Here is a 19,139-nt window from a genome sequence, read left to right as displayed (position 1 = left end):
ATCATATCTATCTACCTATCCATATATGTATGTGTGTGTGTGGGTGTATATAATGTTTTATTAATGTATTGATTGTAGCATATTAAAATGCCTTTTTCATAGTAATTCTTTAATATATCCAATAAAAATATGTTACTTCATGGCATTTGCATATAAGTAGTCATAGACTTTGGTTCCATGTGGAAGAAGGGAAGTCTACCTGGGTTTCTGTATCTCTTCTCACAAAGCCCCACAAAACATATGGACTCTGCAATCACACAAAGGAGAATTCTATCCCATCTCATTTATATGTATAAACATTTGAATTTGAGCTTACATGAATAAAGTTCCAGTGCTTGTTATTGTCAGACACATACCCCAGATCCAGCAAAGAACTTCAACATGTGTTTAATTTAAGCATGTCAGTAGTCCCGCTGGAGTTAGTAGCATTACCCGAGTTAAGTATGTATCTAAATGCTTTGCTGCATGTGGGCCTAAGTCTGATATGATAGAGAAAGCAACAGCAACATTCTTTCTCTTACTGGGCTCTCAGTATATGGTCTGCTGGGGCTCTCAATACAAGCTGTCCTATGTCTTAAAAATTCAGACTTCTGTTCAATGTAATATACTATATTCACTTAAAAATACTGAATGTCTGCAATCAAAAAAGAGTCTCTACCCTTCTGACACTAAAAGAAGAAAACTCTCTCAGGTAAACATACTGCAGAGGGTTTTAATGCCTCCCATTGTGTGGCAGTTAGCCTTGTCGATGTACAAACTACAAACAAAACACTGTTTTTATACCTGCTCTAGAGGGGCAATTATCTACTTGAATACAGATCAGAAGCATCTCTCAGAACTGGAAGATGGAAAGAATGCCAATGAATGAAGACAACATGGCTAACATATTAATATTACTCATTTTCAAGATCTTTATTTTAAATTTACCTTAAATTCTGTAGTTTTCCATTAAAATATATAAAATCAGATAATATTATATATGGTTTTCATCATCACACAACACAAAAATGAAGAACTGGTGGGGGGTTCTCTCTGAAAGAAAAATTATATGATATATATGAGTACATGTGATATTTAATGCTAACTTTTTTTTTTAAAATAATGGGACCTATTATATACGGTATGTGATATATATAAGCAGCATTAAAAGCAAACACAGAAGCTGTACCATGTTGATTGTGATTTGAAGGTAGATAAGGAGAGCAAAGGCACTTGTCACTCTTCTACAACATGAAAATAAAGCATGCACCTTTTACTGTGCAAGTTGAAAGCTTCTTGAGTCAAGAGGAATGACTAGAATCAATTATTTCTTCTGCCTCAGTGATTCAAAATATCAACAGCAAACAGTCTGCAGTATGGTTGAATATAGGCACTTTGATTCCCTCTTTGATCCTTCACCTTTCATTTCCTTTGATGAACTAGGGAATCATTTAAATTTGATTTATGAATGAAAAAATGTTTCATGCTCCTTTGTTGCGCCTCATGTTGTATTTGATATTCAGGAAAGTGAATTAGCTTATACAAATATTTTAGTCAGAGTAAAAGAAATAATAAGTGCACGAATAGTTTTAATTTGGATTTTTTTAAAAAAAACTGATTAAAAACACCATAACCTGTTAGGGTATGTCAATACAGCAACTAGGCAGAGTCCACCTCGCAGGATCCCAGAGCTCAGGCTCCAGCCCAAGCCCAGAAGTCTACTCAGCAATGAAACAACCCAAGCCCCAAGAGCTCGAGTAGGCTGGCACAGGCCAGCCACAAGTGTCTAGCTGCTGTGTAGACATACCCTTAATGTTCTCAAATGGAGATCAGAAGACAAAATGAACATACATATCCTAATTCAACATTCTTCTGTAATTTTTTCTTTAACTTTGGCTATGAAAAATGAAGTTGTAATTCTACTGGATTCTCCTCCCAGATGTAAAATTAAAATGTTCAGCTGATCTTAGGTCCTCCACTCAAAGCTCCAGTCATAATCCCAGGATAATTCAATTAAAGTTACATATCAAAATTGGACCAAATCCTTTGCATGGACCAATGGTCCACTGAAGATACAAATGCTGGTAACTAGCAGAAAAAGTAGCAACCTGCTTACTTTATAACAACAAAAGCCCTGGCCTCACTTTAGTGCTGCATGTTTTCACTATTTTGTGCTGCACAATTTCAACTGCATTTGCTCAAAACCAACAGCAGAAAAAGGTGGCATTCTGGAGGCTTTTTGCTTATATCCTGCATTGCAGCTGTGCATGCACTTACTATCGGCCTATTGGTCTAGACATTGCTAAACTTTACCATTGTTAGTTTGAACTGTCATGCTACGTATTTCTGATATTTTTGAATAGGTCAAAAAGTGGGAGGTGCAGCATAGGAGTCACCTATCTTAGCTGTACACCCTCTGGGGACTGCCTCGTGCCATGGATCAGAGAGACAGGACTTCAAAGTTTTCGAGATGTAGCTAGGAAATTTTTAGCTAAATTTGGTATAACATGACTATCTCCTAACTGGATTAAGGTCTGTCTAACTCTGTTTTTAAAACCATGACCATGTATTACCTTCCCAGTTATATATATCCAACTTCCACCAACATTTTAGTCAATGCTATAATAATTAAAATATATTAGAATACTCTGTAGGCATAATAGCTGGGGTCATGACTAGGGTCCTACCAAATTCACAGTACATTTTGGTCAATTTCACGGTCATGGATTTAAAAAATCATAGATTTCATGATTTCAGCTATTTAAACCTGAAATGTCACATTATTGTAATTGTAGGAATCCTGACCCAAAAAGGAATTGTGGCGTGGTCACAAAGTTATTGTACGCGGGGGTTGCGCTACTGCTACTCTTACTTCTGCGCTGCCGCTGGCGGCTGTGCTGCCTTCAGAGCTGGGCAGCTGGAGAGCAGCGGCTGCTGGCAGAGCTGCTGCCAGCAGCAGTGCAGAAGTAAGGATGGCATGGTATGGTATTGCTACCCTTACTTCTGTGCTGCTGATGGCAGGGCGCTGCCTTCAGAGCTTGGCACCTGGCCAACAGCTGCCACTCTCTGGCTGCCCAGCTCTGAAGGCAGCACAGAATGGTGGCAATGCTGTGACCCCCCTAAAATAAGCTTGCAACCCCCCTGCAACTCCCGTTTTGGTCAGGACCCTCAATTTGAGAAACTGTGAAATCTGTATAGTATAGGGTAAAAGCACACAAAATACCAGATTTCACAGGGGGAGACCAGATTTCACCATCTGTGACGCATTTTTCATGGCCGTGAAATTGGTAGGACCCTAGTCACAACCCAATACGCAGTTCTGTATTTGATTTCTGGACCTCAGACCAGTTAGCAGTGGGAAAGTTGGGACATTTGTGAAAGCGAAACCTTCAGTCTCTACGATGCGAGCATTTAATGAGGTGCTATAGGGACAGGAAGATCTTTTCAGAAGCCATAGCCCAAAATAAAATAGTCCACTTTAACATCCTGGGTGCACGTCTCTAAACATTAGAAGTTAGCTCACACCCTTGGCTGGCGTCAAAAGGAGAACATGTGCTTCAATATTACCATAAAGTTTTATGAGAGGGGGAAAAATACAGTGTCCAAAATATATCCTTACAGTTTCTACATAAAACAAAGAATACCAGGGTATTCAATAATATAAATCTAGGCCAGCTTGCATCAGAGCAAATAAATGAACAGATAAAATACAATACCAATATGAGAAATCTAACAAAGGCTACTCTCTTCCTAGTACTATCATTTTGTTCCATCACTACTACACCCTACGTCCTATTACCCTGTAAGCAGGCTTGAAGAGCAGAGAAGAGCTATATCAATTTTGTGTAGGAGTTTAATTACAGTTGTTTCCATTTTATTGCAGGATTATGGGTGTGTAATGCTACCCCTCCACAATCACACACACCCCTCTGCTGAGACCTTAGCTTTACTACTCTGATGGGCTTTCATACAGGCTGTGTTAATGAAAATTGATACAGTAACTCCTCACTTAACGTTGTAGTTAAGTTCCTGAAAAATGTGACTTTAAGCAAAATGATGTTAAGCGAATCCAATTTCCCCAGAAGAATTAATGTAAATAGGTGGGGTTAGGTTCCAGGGAAAATTGTTTTTTGCCAGACAAAAGGCATTATATACATTTTAAACAAGCAATTTAATACAGGTACTCTACTATAGTTGGGAGGTGCCCCCACCTTACCCCACACAGGCATAGCCTACTGGCACTGCAGGCAATGAGGCAGCCAAGGAGACTGAAGGTGCCGTAGGCTAGCAGAAGCACCTTGCGCAGCAGTAGCAGCAGCTTCCCAAGCACAGGCACCAACTTTGCCAGGGGCTGGGGGTCTCAACCATCGGCCCACCCACTCCGCCACTTCCCCCAAGCCCCGACACTTAGAATCATAGAATATCAGGGTTGGAAGGGACCTCAGGAGGTCATCTAGTCCAACCCCCTACTCAAAGCAGGACCAATCCCCAACTAAATCATCCCAGCCAGGGCTTTGTCAAGCCTGACCTTAAAAACTTCTAAGGAAGGAGATTCCACCACCTCCCTAGGTAACGCATTCCAGTGTTTCACCAATCCTCCTAGTGAAAAAGTTTTTCCTAGTATCCAACCTAAACCTCCCCCACTGCAACTTGAGACCGTTACTCCTCGTTCTGTCATCTGCTATCACTGAGAAGAGTCTAGAGCCATCCTCTTTGGAACCACCTCTCAGGTAGTTGAAAGCAGCTATCAAATCATAGAATCATAGAATCATAGAATATCAGGGTTGGAAGGGACCCCAGAAGGTCATCTAGTCCAACCCCCTGCTCGAAGCAGGACGAATTCCCAGTTAAATCATCCCAGCCAGGGCTTTGTCAAGCCTGACCTTAAAAACCTCTAAGGAAGGAGATTCTACCACCTCCCTAGGTAACGCATTCCAGTGTTTCACCACCCTCTTAGTGAAAAAGTTTTTCCTAATATCCAATCTAAACCTCCCCCATTGCAACTTGAGACCATTACTCCTCGTTCTGTCATCTGCTACCATTGAGAACAGTCTAGAGCCATCCTCTTTGGAACCCCCTTTCAGGTAGTTGAAAGCAGCTATCAAATCCCCCCTCATTCTTCTCTTCTGCAGACTAAACAATCCCAGCTCCCTCAGCCTCTCTTCATAAGTCATGTGCTCTAGACCCCTAATCATTTTTGTTGCCCTTCGCTGGACTCTCTCCAATTTATCCACATCCTTCTTGTAGTGTGGGGCCCAAAACTGGACACAGTACTCCAGATGAGGCCTCACCAGTGTCGAATAGAGGGGAACGATCACATCCCTCGATCTGCTCGCTATGCCCCTACTTATATATCCCAAAATGCCATTGGCCTTCTTGGCAACAAGGGCACACTGTTGACTCATATCCAGCTTCTCGTCCACTGTCACCCCTAGGTCCTTTTCCGCAGAACTGCTGCCTAGCCATTCGGTCCCTAGTCTGTAGCCGTGCATTGGATTCTTCCATCCTAAGTGCAGGACCCTGCACTTATCCTTATTGAACCTCATCAGATTTCTTTTGGCCCAATCCTCCAATTTGTCTAGGTCCTTCTGTATCCTATCCCTCCCCTCCAGCGTATCTACCACTCCTCCCAGTTTAGTATCATCTGCAAATTTGCTGAGAGTGCAATCCACACCATCCTCCAGATCATTTATGAAGATATTGAACAAAACCGGCCCGAGGACCGACCCCTGGGGCACTCCACTTGACACCGGCTGCCAACTAGACATGGAGCCATTTATCACTACCCGTTGAGCCCGACAATCTAGCCAGCTTTCTACCCACCTTATAGTGCATTCATCTAGCCCATACTTCCTTAACTTGCTGACAAGAATACTGTGGGAGACCGTGTCAAAAGCTTTGCTAAAGTCAAGAAACAATACATCCACTGCTTTCCCTTCATCCACAGAACCAGTAATCTCATCATAAAAGGCGATTAGATTAGTCAGGCATGACCTTCCCTTGGTGAATCCATGCTGACTGTTCCTGATCACTTTCCTCTCATGTAAGTGCTTCAGGATTGATTCTTTGAGGACCTGCTCCATGATTTTTCCAGGGACTGAGGTGAGGCTGACTGGCCTGTAGTTCCCAGGATCCTCCTTCTTCCCTTTTTTAAAGATTGGCACTACATTAGCCTTTTTCCAGTCATCCGGGACTTCCCCCGTTCGCCACGAGTTTTCAAAGATAATGGCCAAGGGCTCTGCAATCACAGCCGCCAATTCCTTCAGCACTCTCGGATGTAACTCGTCCGGCCCCATGGACTTGTGCACGTCCAGCTTTTCTAAATAGTCCCTAACCACCTCTATCTCCACAGAGGGCTGGCCATCTCTTCCCCATGTTGCGATGCCCAGCGCAGCAGTCTGGGAGCTGACCTTGTTAGTGAAAACAGAGGCAAAAAAAGCATTGAGTACATTAGCTTTTTCCACATCCTCTGTCACTAGGTTGCCTCCCTCATTCAGTAAGGTGCCCACACTTTCCTTGGCTTTCTTCTTGTTGCCAACATACCTGAAGAAACCCTTCTTGTTACTCTTGACATCTCTTGCTAGCTGCAGCTCCAGGTGCGATTTGGCCCTCCTTATATCTTTCCTACATGCCCGAGCAATATTTTTATACTCTTCCCTGGTCATATGTCCAACCTTCCACTTCTTGTAAGCTTCTTTTTTATGTTTAAGATCCGCTAGGATTTCACCATTAAGCCAAGCTGGTCGCTTGCCATGTTTACTATTCTTTCGACTCATCGGGATGGTTTGTCCCTGTAACCTCAACAGGGATTCCTTGAAATACAGCCAGCTCTCCTGGACTCCCTTCCCCTTCATGATAGTCCCCCAGGGGATCCTACCCATCCGTTCCCTGAGGGAGTCGAAGTCTGCTTTCCTGAAGTCCAGGGTCCGTATCCTGCTGCTTACCTTTCTTCCCTGCGTCAGGATCCTGAACTCAACCAACTCATGGTCACTGCCTCCCAGATTCCCATCCACTTTTGCTTCCCCCACTAATTCTACCCGGTTTGTGAGCAGCAGGTCAAGAAAAGCGCCCCCCCTAGTTGGCTCCCCTAGCACTTGCGCCAGGAAATTGTCCCCTACGCTTTCCAAAAACTTCCTGGATTGTCTATGCACCGCTGTATTGCTCTCCCAGCAGATATCAGGAAAATTAAAGTCACCCATGAGAATCAGGGCATGCGATCTAGTAGCTTCCGTGAGTTGCCGGAAGAAAGCCTCATCCACCTCATCCCCCTGGTCCGGTGGTCTATAGCAGACTCCCACCACTACATCACTCTTGTTGCACACACTTCTAAACTTAATCCAGAGACACTCAGGTTTTTCCACAGTTTCGTACCGGAGCTCTGAGCAGTCATACTGCTCCCTTACATACAGTGCTACTCCCCCACCTTTTCTGCCCTGCCTGTCCTTCCTGAACAGTTTATAACCATCCATGACTGTACTCCAGTCATGTGAGTTATCCCACCAAGTCTCTGTTATTCCAATCACGTCATAGTTCCTTGACATCACCAGGACCTCCAGTTCTCCCTGCTTGTTTCCAAGGCTTTGTGCATTTGTATATAAGCACTTGAGATAACCTGTTGATCGCCCCTCATTCCCAGTATGAGGCAGGAGCCCTCCCCTCACAGACATTCCTGCCTGTGCTTCCTCCCGGTATCCCGCTTTCCCACTTACCTCAGGGCTTTGGTCTCCTTCCCCCGGTGAACCTAGTTTAAAGCCCTCCTCACTAGGTTAGCCAGCCTGCTGGCAAAGATGCTCTTCCCTCTCTTCGTAAGATGGAGCCCGTCTCTGCCCAGCACTCCTCCTTCATGGAACACCATCCCATGGTCAAAGAATCCAAAGCCTTCTCTCCGACACCACCTGCGTAGCCATTCGTTGACTTCCACGATTCGACGGTCCCTACCCAGGCCTTTTCCTTCCACGGGGAGGATGGACGAGAACACCACTTGCGCCTCCAACTCCTTTATCCTTCTTCCCAGAGCCACGTAGTCCGCGGTGATCCGCTCAAGGTCATTCTTGGCAGTATCATTGGTGCCCACGTGGAGAAGCAGGAAGGGGTAGCGATCCGAGGGCTTGATGAGTCTCGGCAGTCTCTCTGTCACATCGCGAATCTTAGCCCCTGGCAAGCAGCAGACTTCTCGGTTTTCCCGGTCAGGGCGGCAGATAGATGACTCAGTCCCCCGGAGGAGAGAGTCCCCGACCACCACCACCCGCCTTCTCCTCTTGGGAGTGGTGGTCGTGGAACCCCCAACCTCAGGACATCGCATCTCATGCCTTCCAACCAGCGGAGTCTCCTTCTGCTTTCTCCCCCCAGACATATCATCTGGTCCACTCTCCGCAATGGTACCTGTGGAGAGAACATGAAAGCGGTTAGTTACCTGTGTCTGTGTTACTGGAACCCGGACATTCCGCTTACCTCTTCTGGAGGTCACATGTTGCCAAGCTTCTTCACTGGCCTCTTGGCTCCTCTGTGCAACCTGCTCTATATCTTTAGAGCTTTGTGCCCCTAGAAGCCTATCCTGTGTTTTGTCCAGAAAATCCTCAGTTTCTCGTATGCAACGCAGGGTCGTTATCTGTTGTTCCAGACCTTCAATCTTCTCTTCCAATATGGAGACCAGCTTGCACTTTGTACAGACAAAGCCGCTTCTGTCCTGTGGAAGAAAGACAAACATGGCACATCCAGTGCAGGTCACAACAGCTGAACCCCCCCCTTCCATATCACCTACCTACTATGAGCTTCCTCAGAGACGTTTGCAAGATGTAAGCCTCACTGGGCTCACTCCAGGCGAACTCCCAGGCAAACTCCTGCTGTGAGCTGCTCTGCTGTCCCCGCTGCTCAGCTGGTTCGCTGCCGCTCAGCCCCTCATTCTTCTCTTCTGCAGACTAAACAATCCCAGTTCCCTCAGCCTCTCCTCATAAGTCATGTGTTCCAGACCCCTAATCATTTTTGTTGCCCTTCGCTGGACTCTCTCCAATTTATCCACATCCTTCTTGTAGTGTGGGGCCCAAAACTGGACACAGTACTCCAGATGAGGCCTCACCAATGTCGAATAGAGGGGAACGATCACGTCCCTCGATCTGCTCGCTATGCCCCTACTTATATATCCCAAAATGCCATTGGCCTTCTTGGCAACAAGGGCACACTGCTGACTCATATCCAGCTTCTCGTCCACTGTCACCCCTAGGTCCTTTTCCGCAGAACTGCTGCCTAGCCATTCGGTCCCTAGTCTGTAGCCGTGCATTGGGTTCTTCCGTCCTAAGTGCAGGACCCTGCACTTATCCTTATTGAACCTCATCAGGTTTCTTTTGGCCCAATCCTCCAATTTGTCTAGGTCCCTCTGTATCCTATCTCTGCCCTCCAACGTATCTACCACTCCTCCCAGTTTAGTATCATCCGCAAATTTGCTGAGAGTGCAATCCACACCATCCTCCAGATCATTTATGAAGATATTGAACAAAACCGGCCCGAGGACCGACCCCTGGGGCACTCCACTTGACACCGGCTGCCAACTAGACATGGAGCAATTGATCACTACCCGTTGAGCCCTACAATCTAGCCAACTTTCTACCCACCTTATAGTACATTCATCCAGCCCATACTTCTTTAACTTGCTGACAAGAATACTGTGGGAGACTGTGTCAAAAGCTTTGCTAAAGTCAAGAAACAATACATCTACTGCTTTCCCTTCATCCACAGAATCAGTAATCTCATCATAGAAGGCGATTAGATTAGTCAGGCATGACCTTCCCTTGGTGAATCCATGCTGACTGTTCCTGATCACTTTACTCTCGTGTAAGTGCTTCAGGATTGATTCCTTGAGGACCTGCTCCATGATTTTTCCGGGGACTGAGGTGAGGCTGACTGGCCTGTAGTTCCCAGGATCCTCCTTCTTCCCTTTTTTAAAGATTGGCACTACATTAGCCTTTTTCCAGTCATCTGGGACTTCCCCCGTTCGCCACGAGTTTTCAAAGATAATGGCCAATGGCTCTGCAATCACATCCGCCAATTCCTTTAGCACTCTCGGATGCAACTCGTCCGGCCCCATGGACTTGCGCACGTCCAGCTTTTCTAAATAGTCCCTAACCACCTCTTTCTCCACAGAGGGCTGGCCATCTACTCCCCATGTTGCGATGCCCAGCGCAGCAGTCTGGGAGCTGTCCTTGTTAGTGAAGACAGAGGCAAAAAAAGCATTGAGCACATTAGCTTTTTCCACATCCTCTGTCACTAGGTTGCCTCCCTCATTCAGTAAGGGGCCCACACTTTCCTTGGCTTTCTTCTTGTTGCCAACATACCTGAAGAAACCCTTCTTGTTACTCTTGACATCTCTTGCTAGCTGCAGCTCCAGGTGCGATTTGGCCCTCCTGATTTCATTCCTACATGCCCGAGCAATATTTTTATACTCTTCCCTGGTCATATGTCCAACCTTCCACTTCTTGTGAGCTTCTTTTTTACGTTTAAGATCCGCTAGGATTTCACCATTAAGCCAAGCTGGTCGCCTGCCATATTTACTATTCTTTCGACTCATCGGGATGGTTTGTCCCTGTAACCTCAACAGGGATTCCTTGAAATACAGCCAGCTCTCCTGGACTCCTTTCCCCTTCATGTTAGTCCCCCAGGGGATCCTACCCATCCGCTCCCTGAGGGAGTCGAAGTCTGCTTTCCTGAAGTCCAGGGTCCGTATCCTGCTGCTTACCTTTCTTCCCTGTGTCAGGATCCTGAACTCGACCATCTCATGGTCACTGCCTCCCAGATTCCCATCCACTTTTGCTTCCCCCACTAATTCTTCCCTGTTTGTGAGCAGCAGGTCAAGAAAAGCTCCCCCCCTAGTTGGCTCGTCTAGCACTTGCACCAGGAAATTGTCCCCTACGCTTTCCAAAAACTTCCTGGATTGTCTATGCACCGCTGTATTGCTCTCCCAGCAAATATCAGGAAAATTAAAGTCACCCATGAGAACCAGGGCGTGCGATCTAGTAGCTTCTGCGAGTTGCCGGAAGAAAGCCTCATCCACCTCATCCCCCTGGTCCGGTGGTCTATAGCAGACTCCCACCACTACATCACTCTTATTACTCACACTTCTAAACTTAATCCAGAGACACTCAGGTTTTTCTGAGTGTTCTTAACTTGCCTCCTCTCCTCCCCGCTCCACCTCCTCCCCCTTTACTCCGCATGCTGTGTCCTCGCTCTTCCCTCCTCCCTCCAGCCTCCTGAATGCTGCAAGACAGCTGATTGCCGTGGGCAGGAGGTGGGGGGAACAGGGGGAAGGCTGTGCGCTGGATCTCGCTCCTCCCCCCAGTCTCCTGAATGCCGCAAGACAGCTGATTGCCACAGGCAGGAGGCAGGGGGAGCTGATCCGCTGGCGGGCGGGAGGCGCTGGTGGGAGGGCATAGGGGAGCTCATGCGGGGCTGCCAGCCGTGGACAAAGCAGGCAGCCAAATGACATTTTAGGGGAGCATTGCACAACTTTAAACGAGCATGTTCTGTAATGGAGCAGGGACGTAACATCGAAACAACGTTAAGCGAGAGGTCATTAAGTGAGGAGTTACTGTACTAAGATACTACAGTGGAAATCTTTAAAATGAAACTTTGTCAGCTCAGAAACACAATGAAGGTGCTCAAGCTAAAAGTGGAAAAGCCTTCCAAAATTATTCTTTGCAAAGAAAACAGAAAAGAAACCAGAACACCAACAACTGACTTCCCAGAGAACACGACATCAAGTTCAAGGCCTTGGTCCTTTGTGTCAAGGTGTAAATGGGCTGGGCCAGGGATATCTTAAAGATCACCTCATACTCTGGGATCTCAACAACTATCAACAACTTTGCTCCCTGGCCACATTTCGCCAACATTGTCTATACATTTCGGATGGATTGAAAGGGGCAAGGCTTGTCAAGAAAACCAGAAAGGAGATTGCCACAGATGAGGCAAAATAAAATCAAAGCTTGTTAAGGATTTTGGCAGTAGGGACAGGACGTAATGATTGACTTTTCACCTGTTATATAAAAATGAACAGCAGGATTTAGTGACAGAATTTATGTGGGTAATAGATTCAAAACGACTAGGTGATTATAAAACTGAGAGACAGGAAGAATGATGGTGTTATCAATGTAATAGGAGGAAAGAGGCATTCCACTGTTGCCAACTTTGAGTGCAAGTTTATCATGAAAAATCCAGGTGTTGGAGAGAGAGTCGGAGATGCAAATTTTATGAGAGGGTAAGTCAAAAGTGAAGAAGTAGACCTGTGAATTACCAACATATAGCAGGAGTTGAAGCTATACAATGACATGAGGTCTTCAGAGACAAAGCAGCTAGAACAGAGGACTGTGAGGAACTAAAAGAATGGGAGGAAGGAGGGGGGAGGAAAGTCACTAGTCAGGTGCCCAGGGAATGGCTGAAGAGGTAAGATGCAAATGATAGTCTAATTTTTTTGAAAAACTGTGAAGCAAAGTAGTGAGCTCATTTGTACCAGTATGTCAATACACAGAATGTTCTTCTAGCTACCAACTATTTCATGGCAGTGATGGTGTCTGAGCTCTTGACAACAGACTGATAGATTTGCTGCAGACTGTGGATGCACTGAGCTCTTTCCTGTAGGAGTACAGAAACATACTGTTCCTTAGCCTTGAAAATTACTTAGGGAAATGGTGCAAATTCTATAAAGTCCTTCTATGGTCAAGACATAGAATTTAACAGTCTGTACAATACACATTTTCTGTGTACAGTAAGTGGCAGAATGCAAGTGCTCTGAATTCTTGACTATTATTTTGTTCTGCATATATGGTTATGTTTTAGTACTCTACCCACATTTACATCATAATTTCCATGGATATATATAAACTCAGAGAAAGACAAACAGTTTCTCTTTACATGTAGAACTGGAAGAATTCATCCAACAGTTTTGCTTTGTAAATCATTTCAGGTCTATTCTATTAAAGCCATAAAGGATATTAGCAAGTCACTGGGACCTTTTGTACGAAATTATTATGCTTTGTTATTTTAAGAGGCTACTAATATTATTTAATCTCATGGAATACTTAAAAAAAGCTACTTCCAATTTAAATTAAATTTTCATCTTTAACTAATAGCTACATGCTGATTTTCCAGATATTCCTATACCTATCTGGCCTGGTGGTTTTCTGCATTGCTTTCCTAATTAGATATCAAATCATCTTGTCCTATCTTTCTCAATAAATAGGTGACAAGTAAGTTAATTACAGTAGTCAGAGGGTGCAGTGTTCACTCTTCCCTCTGCAAATTACAGAAAGATCTGTTTATAATGTTCATAATAGTTACATTTGAATAGTATATGCAAAAAAACCCATATGAATACAACATTAAAACTGGGGGCCAGACCCTCAGATGGTGAAAATCTGAGTAGCTCTGTTGAAGTCACACCAATTCACACCAGCCAAGGATCTGACTCTCAGATTTTAATCAAACAAAAGTTGGAGAGTGCACATACACATTATAGCAGCAACTTCCATTACACATTCACAGACAATGTAAGGAGACCTGCTATGCATGCGCCTCTACAGCATTAGAAAGAAACCACCAGCCTGGCAGCCTTCTCATCCGGTTCAATTGGGAACCACACGAACAGGCATAACAAGTTCATGGGGTAGAATATGGACATGCCAAGACCCTCAGGCCCCCTCCCAAGAGCAGCAACTGAAGGCAGAGACAGTAAATCAGGGCCTTACAGCCAGCAAATTCTAAGCCTACCCTCCCAGAAGAGGCTTCACAGTTCACTGACTTTGTAATTCTCTCTACTCTGAATCTTGAGAGGTCTATTTTTCCCCTCAATTGCCATAGGCTCTTGACACCCTCTTCATTTCACCCCCTCTTAACTATGCAAACCTCCATCTGCCCAACCTTACTCTCCCTGCTTATTATGTGTGTTACCCTCCTTCTCCTTCCCCTCACCCACTTCTTTTCCCATTCTATCTCCCCCTCTTTACTCACTCCCTGATTATGCCTCCCTCTTCTCTTCCCCACTTCAGTCCAACCACAGCACCACAACCAAAACCCACTCTCTAGAAGGCAGGTCCTCACTTGGTGTAAGTCAGTATAGTTGAATAACTAGTCAAAATTCACATTTCCTAATTTTGTGAGTGCTTGACTTTACAACCTTAACATTCTTTTAATGCAGCCTTTTGGATGTAATTTCCTAAGTTTTTAAAGAAGCAAACTTCAAAAACAGAAATTCTATCAGGTAGCATCATATTCATACACACATGGATCATCAGCAGGGCTGGAACTTTTAGATCCAGTATGCACCTCTAACTCTTGAGACAGCGTAACGGACAGGAGTAGTAAATTGTCAGTCTCTATGTAGACCAGCCACTAGGGGGGATGAGAGACACACTTTGCCAGTGGGGTTCAAAGCATGGAGACATTAGAGATTCTCATCACAACAGATATAAGAATTTTTTTAACATGGGCAAAGCAACATATTTTCCTCTAATTTTGTTCTCAGAAATGGCTCAACCTTATGTTGAAGTCTTACAAAAAAAAAATAATAATAATAATCAGCCTGAAGTAGACATCACACATGGAAAATTTCAGTCCAAACAGGTAAAGTTTAGCAAAGTTATAAGCAACTGAAAACAGGGTTTTGCCAATGGAAAGAGTCAGGCAACCTTAATGACAGGTGGCAGTAGCAATTCAACCTATAACGAATTTAATGTTAAAGTTGAGATTTCAAAAGTCAGAAAATTAAATATGCCTGTTGGGCATACTGGGCATATGATTTCCAATTTCTGTCATACATATTGCAAGAAAGAAACAATGCTGTTTTCTAAGTAGGTACCATTGTTGCATAGTCACCTCTCAGAGTAGAGCTGCACTTTAAGGTGAGACTTGAACAGAGCTGTAGATATGTGGTATACTGAACACAGAAATGCAGCAGCGGTTTAAAAACAAACAGCACTTAAAACAGGAAGTGAAGAATAACAAAATCACTTGAAATTGTAGTGGAGACAGAGTGAAGTCAATGGGACTAATCAATACAGGAAGTTAACTGTGAGAAGCAATTATCATGGGCCCAGTTATCTTTTTTTCCTTATTTATACCAAATAGCACAACCCGAGAGAAAATAATGATTGAAACTTGGAAATATTTTACACTTTCCATCTGATCAGTATTCCCACTATATTAAAAATTGAACTAACAGAGCAATGTTTGTATAATTCAGAATGTAAAAGGTTTTTTTTAAATAGATTCCAATGGAATTACACCAGGATTTTGCCCATTAGTTAGAAGACACTAACCCACAGACAGCACTCCCTACAGCAGATAACAAATTGGCCTATATGAATAACAATGTCTTCCTTGTTTAAGATATTGTCCTTTCTGGTCTACCTTATGGACCTCCTCTTCCCACTGCCATTCTCTATATTTATCTAGCATCCACCTTTAATCTGTCCCTTCTCTCAAACTTTTCACTTCTGGTGCAAGAACTTTCTCTGATGTAGCTTCTGCCATCTGGAACAATCTTACTGTATCTATTCAATTTGCCAGCTCTTCATCTATTTTCTAATTTAATGTTATCACTTCTTTTCTGACTATGCGTCCTTATTCCTCTTTACCTCTTTTATTGGACTTAGACACTGCATGGTGATGAATTAATAATACTATCACTGTTCTATGTTTGAGATTGCAAGCACAATACAGCAGGGATCACGTCTTCTTTGTTTTGTATAGTACCAAGCACAGTTTTGACACTCAAATAAATAAAAATTTATTCACATACTGTTCTGCATGTAGCTCTGCAAAGTGTCCTGGGATATATAAGCTATACAAAATAAAGTTGCACAGTACAACTGGAATAGATGGTTAGCTAGGTGAAATCAAGCAAAATAATACTAAAGTTGATTGCTAAACCTATTGCTTAAGGAAATCCAGAAGAAATGTAAAACAAAGAAATTAGCATCCTCTATTTTAAGAACGCCTGGGGTAAATGTTTAGTCAATCCTCTGAATTATAGTGGTAGGGCTACATGCAGCTAGTGTAACAAAAGCACCTGGGGTGCCATGACATTTTCTCATGACCTGCAAACATAATTCAAACTGAAAGAGTAAAAATGTATCTCTAATCATAGGCAGTTGCAGACAATTTTAGGATACTAAGGCTGCATTCATGTGTGTCCTTCCTAAGAAAACACATACTAGGGCTTTTTCTTCTTCTTTCAGCCTTTGCCACAGACCACCTAGGTTTGTCATTACATGAAACAAAGTTCCTTTATGAATGGCAAATGACATTTAATTTCATTCCTTAGACTGGGTTTCTGTCTCATCTTCAGCATTAGAAAAATAACTACTCACTCATTCACATGTCAAAGAATATTTCAACACCAAAACTGCATATTAAAGAGCAATAACATGAACTGTGTTTCTTCATCTTCTCTACCAACATTACCATGCTGTTTATACAGTTAGTGCATAATACTGCAATGATTTATGAGATCATCAGTATGGTGATGTGAAAATAGTTTCAGTGTCTGTGATTGATAAAGTGTGGAGGTATTAAAACATTAAAAAAGTTAATCTTTGTAATAATCTCCTGAAAAGTTTTTTATATTAATTTAAAGCATTGATCATTTTAATATTTAATCATTGCAGACTTCATTTGAAATGAAGGTATCCATAGCACTAAAAAGCACTTTTTATTTTAAAAAATGATCGGTCGTGTATCCTTTATATAATTCTCTTCATTTTTTTTATTTAGTAAAAATAGGGAACCAGTTAGCAAATGAAACATTATTTACAAGAGAATACCCAAAACATTTTCAGACAGGGATTGTGCCAGAACATATACATTTCTGTAGTCTCCCAGCAGAAAACACAATCTTGTTTCTCAGAAGTACATATGTACTGTGGTTTATGTACGTTGGTTTTTGTTGTTGTGTTGGTTGCTGGAGGATTTGGGGGGGCAAGGGAAGTAGAGATAGCCAGCATGGGTGAGACCTACACTATTTGCACACCACTTTCTTTATATGACTTATTCAGATATTTTATCTGTGATAGAATAGGGAACCAAGGCTGTCCACTATGGTACTCGCCATTATAATCAGACTTTCCCTAGAAATACTCTTTGAAACATTCACCATCCTAACTTCGAGGATAGTTCATAAAGGCACTGCAAGATATCCTATTATAAAAAGCGTATTCTCTATAATTAGGAACTTCTGTTGCATAGTAAAATATTTTTGAGTGGTTAATATGAAAAGATATCCCAGACAAACAACCAAAAAACTTCCTAATTCCTTTTCTGGGGAAGAGGGAAGATTTTAACCACAATTCAGTGTAAACTTGGGGGGGGGTGTCAACAATTACTTTGGATCAACAATTACTTTGATTCTCTCTTTCTCCTCCATATCACAAAGCTAACAATCTGGCATGTTGTGCTTGAGAAGCTCCAGAATGAAAGACGAAGAGCTTCAGTTCAGAATATAAATAATTTGTCAGAGGAGTATTTGGGAATTTGCATGATGCATGCCCCAATCCTAGCTCAAGTTAATGTTATTAGTCCCTTATTTTCAATAAGCACTAAACTCACTCAGGATTTTGTATAAAGATATATATCTGGCTTCAAGTTACAATTTGCCACCATCAGTATTGCAACCAGAGCTGTGGAGCAGCTAAAAAACAATAAATTAAACGTGATAAATGAATTCATGATTTGACACCTGGGCTGCTCCCATCACAAGCAGTTCATGGATAGTAGTATTTAATATTGAACTCCATGAAAATAAACAAACTTACTTTCACTGGGAGATATATTACCAGGTTCAGTAGTATTCTCCATTTAAATAAAAACAATCTGTCTCAAAGCACTATATCCTTAAAGCACTTTAAATTTTTGAAGTTTTCTGTTTTCAGCAACGAAATAGTCATTTAAGACTATTTAAAGTCTAATTTTGAGTGGTCTTGTTTCGACTGAGCAGGCTCACATTAATAAATCAAAATGCTAAGAGAATATTTGGTAAGGAACAAGGATAGAGGGGAACAATGGCCATTTCCCAGAAATGCAGAATAACTCCCAGCAGAATGATCAGTTGCCAAAGCGAGCCTTGTTCTTCATCTTCCTTGTGTTCATGTTTAAGATACTGACCTGGGGCGGTGTTATATCTCTGAGAGCTCCACGTAGGCACAAACCACGTCCTCCTAGGAGGGTAAATTGGGCTGATTCGAGATCAAAAGCAATCATGCCAACCCCAGCGTCTGCCAAGGAGCGTCTTTTGGGAACAAACTCCTCCCGCCCCGTAGGGCCTAGCACGTTTTGGGGAAGTGAAGTGACTCCTCAAAGGGGCTCGTTGGCAGAGAGGCAGCTAATTCGTTGTAAGCACCAGCCACTGCTGCAGCCCTCAAAGGCCCCCGTCGCCAGCTCCAGAGCCCGGCGGGGAGGAGCCGGGACCAGCAGGGACGGCTCCGCACAGGGCACTGCCCACACCTGCTGCATCCAGCGCTGAGCCGCCCTGCCTGCCCCGGGCGCCGGCCGGAGGGAGTTACGGTGAAGGCGGGGTGCGAGTGTACAGGGACAGGCCACGGGGCTAGGGTGACACAAGTGCAGGTCGTGGGCTCGCTGCACCCCCGAGGCAGCCTAGCCCCGATCCGTTCCGGGCACTCCACACACCACCCCCTAACTGGCACCATTTCGCCCAGGGCCTCTCCCGCCCGCAACCAAAATGGCCGCCCCGAGCAGGGAGCCGGGGAACGTCACTTCGCCTAGATTGGCAGCGCACCTAGACCAATTGCGGAGACGAGAGTTCTGCTCGACCAATGAAGAGAAGGCAAAGGTGGAGAGGGCGGGCCACCGAGGACGCGGGCCACGCCCGTGCGATGCTCCGCTAACGGCGGCAGCACTCGCTGGTCCGAGACCGCCAGGTGAGGCGACAGCGCTGGGGGAAGCGCAGTGACAACGGCTGCGGCTGGGCCGGAGCGCTCCCCCCCCCGCCCCAACAACGTCAGCAGCGGCTCGGTACCTCCTGGGCTGAGCGGGCGAGCTCCGCCTCCTCCTGCCGTCGCTGGGCGGGCTTCTCGGGCCAGGGCCTCCCGCGCCGCTCCCACCCAGCCACGGGAACAGCCTCCCCCTGCCGCCGCGGGCGACCCCAGCCGCCCCACCCCGGCCTG

At 44.2% G+C, this 19,139-nt stretch overlaps 1 protein-coding gene across 2 annotated transcripts in view; it reads right to left on the bottom strand.

Annotated features, from left to right (window-relative positions):
* The window catches only part of TRIQK (triple QxxK/R motif containing), an 87,449-nt gene extending 68,847 nt beyond the window's left edge, over window positions 1–18,602 (bottom strand). The window contains exon 1 of one of the 2 annotated variants that reach the window (XM_074944106.1): window positions 18,121–18,602. The gene's annotated coding sequence lies outside the window, so the exon portion shown is untranslated. The remainder of the gene's footprint in view (window positions 1–18,120) is intronic. The other variant, XM_074944105.1, reaches the window with a different exon arrangement.
* Window positions 18,603–19,139: the final 537 nt, after the last annotated feature.

The sequence above is a fragment of the Natator depressus genome, chromosome 2 (genome assembly GCF_965152275.1).
Source record: "Natator depressus isolate rNatDep1 chromosome 2, rNatDep2.hap1, whole genome shotgun sequence".
NCBI classification, from domain to species: Eukaryota; Metazoa; Chordata; order Testudines; family Cheloniidae; genus Natator; species Natator depressus.
The sequence above is the reverse complement of the archived record's forward strand: the minus strand, read 5'-3'. Positions and strand labels throughout refer to the sequence as shown.